The sequence below is a fragment of the Rattus rattus genome, chromosome 5, assembly GCF_011064425.1.
Source record: "Rattus rattus isolate New Zealand chromosome 5, Rrattus_CSIRO_v1, whole genome shotgun sequence".
NCBI classification, from domain to species: domain Eukaryota; kingdom Metazoa; phylum Chordata; class Mammalia; order Rodentia; family Muridae; genus Rattus; species Rattus rattus.
In genome coordinates, this window is record NC_046158.1 from 6,602,972 (window position 1) to 6,610,410 (window position 7,439).

Sequence of the window (7,439 nt, forward strand, 5' to 3'; positions counted from 1 at the left end):
TGAGCTAAATCCCCAACCCCTTAATTTTAGATCTCAAAGTGGGTTCTGGACTTTACTGCAATTCCCAGTGACCTTTCTGCTCCCCTTTTAAACCCTTTTAGCAGTGTGCTGAGCAAGAGACAAGGCTGTGGTAAGAGAAGTCTTTTTTTTTTTTTTCAATTCTTTGCCATCTCAAACTGAAACTATTGTTTTTTTTTTTATAAAGATTTATTTATTTTATGTATGTGAGTACACTGTAGCTGTCTTCAGACACACCAGAAGAGGGCATCAGACCCCATTACAGATGGTTGTGAGCCACCATGTGGTTGCTGGCAATTGAACTCAGGACCTCTGGAAGAACAGTCAGTGCTCTTAACCCCTGAGCCATAGCCTTTAAAAAAAAAACAAAAAAACAAACAAACAAAAAAAAAAACAAACTTCGTTGCCATCTCAAACTGAAACTATTGGGTTCTTTTTATGATTTATTTATGTTATTTATATGAGTACATTGTGAGAATTCTTTTTTTTTTCTTTTTTTTTTTTTTAATTTTTTATTTATTTAATGTATATGAGTACTATCTACATGCCTGCATGTACACCCCCAGGCCAGCAAGAGACTTCTTTCCAGATGGCTGTCAGCCACCATGTGGTTGCTGGGAATTGAACTCAGGACCTCTGGAAGAGCAGTCAGTGCTCTTAACCACTGAGCCATCTCTCCAGCCCTTTTCTTTTCTTTTTTTCCGGAACTAGTCAAGCGCTCTACCACTGAGCTAAATCCCCAACACCCATTGTGAGAATTCTTTTTTTTTTTTTTAAAGATTTATTTATTTATTTTATGTACAGCATTCTGCCTGCATTTGTGACTGCAGGCCAGAAGAGGGCACCAGATCTCATTACAGATGGTTGTGAGCCACCATATGGTTGCTGGGAATTGAACTCATGACCTCTGGAAGAGCAGTCAGTGCTCTTAACCGCTGAGCCATCTCTCCAGCCCGTGAGAATTCTTAACATATAGTTTGCAAGCCCCAGAGCCGGGAGGCAGTCTTTCTGTTGTCAGACTTGCTTTAATTTCTTCCCAAAGAGTTCTGACCCCTGACCTCAACATTCAATCCCATGCAGCTATTCCTGCGGCCGAGAGGATGGAGCTGAGAAGCCATGGTAAGAGTTATCTATCGCAGCTCCAGCTGCTCTCCCTGTCAAAGCACATTCCAGTACTGAGACCGGGGAAAGGACACTAATGACACCAGAACGGAAAACCAATGACAAGAGTTATGAATGAAGCTGTTGACTCACTGGGTTACACCTAGGAAGTCTGGACGCATTTTTAGGCATGTCACTTCAGTAGCAGGAAGGTGTTCTCCTAGAATAATTCCAGGAAGAGGGACGTCTAGAACTTGTTTCATCAACCAGAAAACAAAGTTTATTTAAGTTTATTTAAGTAATTGCAGATTACAAGCCATCTACACAGCTTGTTTTATTATTTTGTTTTGATTGATTGGTTGGCTGATTTTTTTGTATTGTTGTTTTGGTTTTTTTTTTTTTTTTCGGAGCTGGGGAACCCAGGGCCTTGCGCTTGCTAGGCAAGGGCTCTACCACTGAGCTAAATCCCCAACCCCTGTTGTTTTTGTTTTATGCTTTAGAATCTCCATGAATGATGGAGAGCATGTGTCATCTCCTTGTCATAAGAAATAGGGCTAGGGCTGTAGCTCAGTGGTAGAATTCTTGCCTAGTATTGGCAATCCCTGGTACCATCAAAACAATAAATAATACTAATAATAAATAGGCTGGGGAGAAGGCTCAGTGGACAAACGTGCTTTCTATATAAGCATAAAGACCGGATTTGGGCTCCCTAACATAAAAACCCCAGAACCCACATAAAGACCAGGCATGGCAGGGAGCTGGAGAGATGGGTTAGTGGTAAAGAACACTAGCAGCTCTTCTGGAAGACCCAGGTATGATTCCCAACACACAGGGTGACTCCTGAGGATCCTAAGGATCTATAACTCTAGTTCCACAGGATTTGATGCCCTCTTCTGACCTCTGTAGGCAGTAGGCATGCCCATGGTGCATAAACAGGCATACACATAAAATATAGATAAATAAATCTTAAAAAAAAAAAGCCAGGTGTGGTAGAGCAGGCCTTTAATTCCAGCACTTGGGAGGCAGAGGCAGGCAAATCTCTGTGAGTTCAAGGCCAGACAGAGCCAATTAGTGAACCGATGTCTCCAAAAAAAAGAAAAAGAAAACAAATCAAAAGTCTAAGGTGATTGAAGTACATACCCCATGTTGACCTCTGACCTGTACACACTCTCGTGCGCACACGTGCGCGCACGTGCGCGCATACACACACACACACACACACACACACACACACAAATAAATGAGTTGGGTATTTGTTTTTGAGATCCAGTCTCACTGTCTAACCCCAGCTGATTTTGAACTCACAATCCTCCTCTCTTAGCCTTGCAAGTACATTACTACAGTCACGCCACATTTTTTTCTTTGTTTTGTTGTGGGAAAACTAGGCTAATTAAAGTCGAAGTCCACCGAGACCAGATAGCCTCTGGGCTCTGCGTAATATGGGCTACTCCCTTCTCTGACAGAGTTTCTCCTTCTCTGACCTTGCCTAGGGTATTCAAAGCCCCTGCACTAGCCTCTACCTGAGGAATGTCACGTAGCCTCAATCAGTTTATAGGATCGGTTTTCTCTCTCCTGACTAAACCTGTTTAGCCAGCACTTAAGAGTCCTAAACTGCTTCTCCGTGTTAATGGTGTATTCCAGGTACCCTAAACCCCCAGTCAATGACCTTTGCCCATCCTAGATGTCCCTGCCCAGTCCCTCAAAACTTTATAAGCCGTTACCCTAGGGAATCTGCCTACAGACAAGCAGTCCTGGTGTGGTCATTCACCAAATGTACTCACAGGGCTTCTGAAACCCCTGCTCGAGGTCTCTGTTCCTACTGCCTTCAGGACTAAGTCGGCCAAAGATCCACGAGGATAGGGAGACTCACATTTTATCTTGCCTTCAGGAGTTCTAAGCTAACCCTTAGATGGTAAGTTCATACCATGCTGTCTCAGAAAGAAAAGAAAGAGGGGGTGAGAGAACACAACAAAATGGCGGATTTTAAGTCACAGAGGTGGCAGCATTCAAAATAAATAAATTAAAAAAAAAAAGGAAACACCCAACCTGAAACCTCAGCACTCAAATGAGAGACAGTTGAGGTCAGCCTGGTCTACGGAGTGAGCTCCACAACAGCCAGGGCTGGACAGAGATAACCTCTCTTGGATAAAACAGACAAACAAAAAAATTCCAACATAAATAACTTTCTCCTTTCGAGACAGGGTTTCTCTGTGTAACCCTGGCTGTCCTGCAACTCACTCTGTAGACCAGGCTGGTCTGGAACTCAGAGATCTGCCTGCCTCTGCTTCCCACATGCTGGGATTAAAGATGAATGCCATTGTGCCCAGCAAAACACTCCAAATAGTTAAGGAAATGAAAAGGGATTGATATGAGGGAGGGAGGGAGGCTGCTGCAGAGGGAGACCTTTCTGAAGGCACTCTCTAGGGGCACTCCTCTCCTCCCCTTCAAGATGGCATCGGGTTCAGATCTCCAGATATAGGATTGTTTCTGTTCAATGCTCTCCACCTCAAGGACCAATCATAACCTTGCAGACCTTTTATTCTAATAAATTTCACTGAAAGGGGTTTGGGGGTAGAAAAAAAAAAACAACAGAAAACATAAAAAGTAAAAGTAGTTGTGTTTTTTAAATATTCAGCATATGAATAATTAGTTTGGCTTGGTTTATGTTGACCGACAACTTCCTCTCTCTCTGTGTTATGTGTTTGTGCAGATGTGTATGTTCATGTGCATGTATGTGCATGTGTGTAGTCAGGCTTGGGAGTGCCTCCTCAGGAGCCAGTCACCTTGTTCTTTGAGACAGAGTCTCTCCCTGGGACCTGGTACTTGCTGACTAGGCTAGACGAGCTAGGCAGCCTCAGGGATCCCTTTTCTGTGCCCATGCCCAGAGGTGGGATTACATGTGAAGGCCACCATGTTAGCTTTGGCATGGATTGTTAGAGACAGAACCTGGATCTTCATGCTTGCATGGCAAACTCTTGACAGACAGAGCTATTTCTCTAGTCCACTTTATCACTTTTCCAGAAAAGAAAATTGCTAGTGAGGAGAACTCTTTCACTAACAGTCATGGACTGCGGAATCCTGGGAAATCATTCGACCCGTCCACCTCCTCCCGAGGAGAACAGGCATAATTCTCATGATCAAATGTGCCTGCTTCTCATGGTTGTTATGAACTAATTAACATCTGTAAATGCTTTGAAATCTCATATGAAAGACTTGATCTTGATCTGGGAGAGACAGATAATGCAGGTATGGGGACCTCAGCCCTCAGCCTGAGCTGTACTTACTTGGTTCTCACTTGTTCAACTCGAACATCTACTTGGCAAATGTAATTTAGCAGAAGGGATGCTGTTATGCAATTTTTTAAAATATATTATTTAAAAGCATATAATAGCTCCCCCAAGACATCAGCCCCATTTTATTTATTTAGTCCTAAGAGGGAGTACACAGTTGATCAATTTAGTACTCGAATAAATGTATCACATGTTTTGGAGGGGGCCGTGGTACGGAAATTCTTTTCTTTCTTTTTCTGTAGAAAGAATTGCAATTGTGAATTGTGTTTCGAATGTTTTGTATGTCTTTGTGTGACTCTGTGTGTGCATGTACCTGCAGATGGCACAGTTTACACGTGGAGGTCAGAGGGTAAGTGGCAGTAGCTGTTTTCTCCTTCCAGTATGGGGTTTCCTGGAAATAGATTTCAAGTTCTCAGGTTCAGCCACAAGTGCCTTTACCCCTGAGCCTTCACCCTGATCCTCTTGACCCTTTTCTTGTTTTGTTTTTTGAGACAGGGTTTCTCTTTGTAGTCTTGGCTATCCTGAAACTCACTTTGTAGACCAGGCTGGCCTCAAACTCAGAGATTCACCTTCCTCTGCCTCCAAAGTGCTGGGATTACAAACGTGAACTGTGGGCCTGACAGTCCAACTAATAACAATTTAGTGTATACTTTTCCACCCCTCCCTTTTAACTTATGTTTGGATGAATGTATCTGTGTGTATATTTATATTATACAATATAACCTATATATTATATAACACATAAATATGCATATCTGTTAGATCTACATATGCATGTGTAGATTTACATATTTATATAGGTATACATATGCATTTTCTAAAATGTTTATATCAATTTACATAATTGCATATATTATTTGCCTATTTAATAATTAGTGGGCTGGAGATGTAGTTCCACTCGCAAAGGTCCTGCTTAGTATGCACAAGGCGGGGGTTGGGGATTTGGCTCAGTGGTAGAGCGCTTGCCTAGGAAGCGCAAGGTCCTGGGTTCGGTCCCCAGCCCCGGAAAAAAAAAAAAAAAAAAAAAAAAAAAAAAAAAAAAGCCTAGTATGCACAAGGCACTGGTTTGATCTCCACTACCTATAAATGGGGAGGACTGGTCTACAGATATAATGGGAGGTGGAGACAAAAGAGTGAGGAGTTCGAGGTTATCCTGAGCTACACAGCAAGTTCAGATAAAGTTTTATTATCTAGACCAGTCTGGCCTAAAGCTTGCTACTGTGACCGGTCTGTCTTCAAAATTGATATCCTCCTGCTTCAGTCTCCCCAGGGCTGGGCTAACAGCCATACATACACCTGTTACCTGTTTTATTTTTTTAAATGTACTCATTTATTTTATGTGTATGAGCATTTTGTTTGCTAGCTATGTAGCTAGCACATGCCTGCCTGGTGCCCACAGAGCCCAGGAAAGGGTGTTGGATCCCCTAGAATTGTAGTTCTAGTTGATTGTGAGCCATCGTGTGGGAGCGAGGATCCAGGTCTTTCTGAAGAGCAGCCAATGACCACTGAGCAATCTCTCCAGCCCCACCTACCCTCTTTTTTCTTTGCTTTTCTCTTTTGTTTTATTTTGTTTGTTTTTCAAGAGGTGGTTTCTCTGTGTAACCCTGGCTGCCCTGGAATTCACCCTGTAGACCAGGCTGGCCTCGAACTCACAGAGTTCTGCCTGCCTCTGCCTCCCGAGTGCTGCTGGAATTTCATTGTCCACAGTTGTGCTCAGCTTCTAGCCCTCCTTTTACTTTTCATATGTTGGCTGCACTATCTAACGTCACAATCAGCTAGTTCTGTGTCACCCTGAGAGTTTTACCTCTTAAGATTTTGTCCATTTTGAGTTAATTTTGTATACAGTCTATAGTAGAATCCTAACTTTTCTTTTGTGTCTGTGGATTTATTCTAGCACAACTAGTTGAAAACACTGATCTTTCCCTACTGACTTATCTTGGCATCTAACTTTCATTGCCCTAACTGTCAAAACTTCAACGACCTTGTCACATTACAAACTTATTAATAAATATGTATAATTTTATGTTTTTATATACCTGGTTAGATAAGCTTAATTGAAATTTTAAAAATGAACTGATTCTAAAAGTGCATTTCTGTTGCCAACTTCATCTCATTTAATTTTATATGTGCTATGGCAGTGCGATACTGGCGACATTATTGATACTTAGCAGTTAAGCTTTGAAGTTAGAAAAACCTGAGTCCTTTGTTCCTTCTCAAGATTCTGTTAAAGCTGGATGTGACTGCCCAGAGAGAGGCAGATCTCTGTGAGGCTCAGGCCAGCCTGGTCTATGTGGTAAATTCCAGGTTAGCTAGGGCCACAAAGAGAGACCCTTTTTCAAAAACACCAATAAGTAAATAAATAAATGAATAAACAAACAAACTTTCAGTCCATATTGATTTTTCAATTTCTATAAATAAGCCAGTAGGGCCAGGCCTGGCTACACATGCCTATATTCCAGAGGTTGAAGGATTTAAAATTTAAAAACAGCCTGGACTATATAGCAAATACCAGGGCAATATAATACACTGTCTCAGGCTAGAGAGATGGCTCAGAGGTTAAGAGCACTGACTGCTCTTCCAGAGGTCCTGAGTTCAAATCCCAGCAACCACATGGTGGCTCACAACCATTTGTAATGAGATCTGATGCCCTCTTCTGGTGTGTCTGAAGACAGCTACAGTATACTTATAAATAAATAACTAAATCTTTAAAATAAATAATACACTGTATCAAAAAAAGCTGGAGTGGGAAGTGGGAGTAGGAGATGGGGGACCATGGTAAAACTCAGCTGGACTTCTTGCTATTCGAATTTCACTAACATTTACTTATGATTTTCACAGTGTTAGTATTATCAACAAATCTCTTTCAAATCTACCTTACTGGCTTTAGCTTTGTGGTCTAGCAACAGCTTATTAAAAGATACAGAATTTGAAAGTTCCTTGAATATTTATCTTCTGTATGCAACTTCACGTGGAAGCCAAGTGCTTTCAGTTAGTTCTTCTCTTCAGAAGGGCAGCAACAGTGCTGGGAGC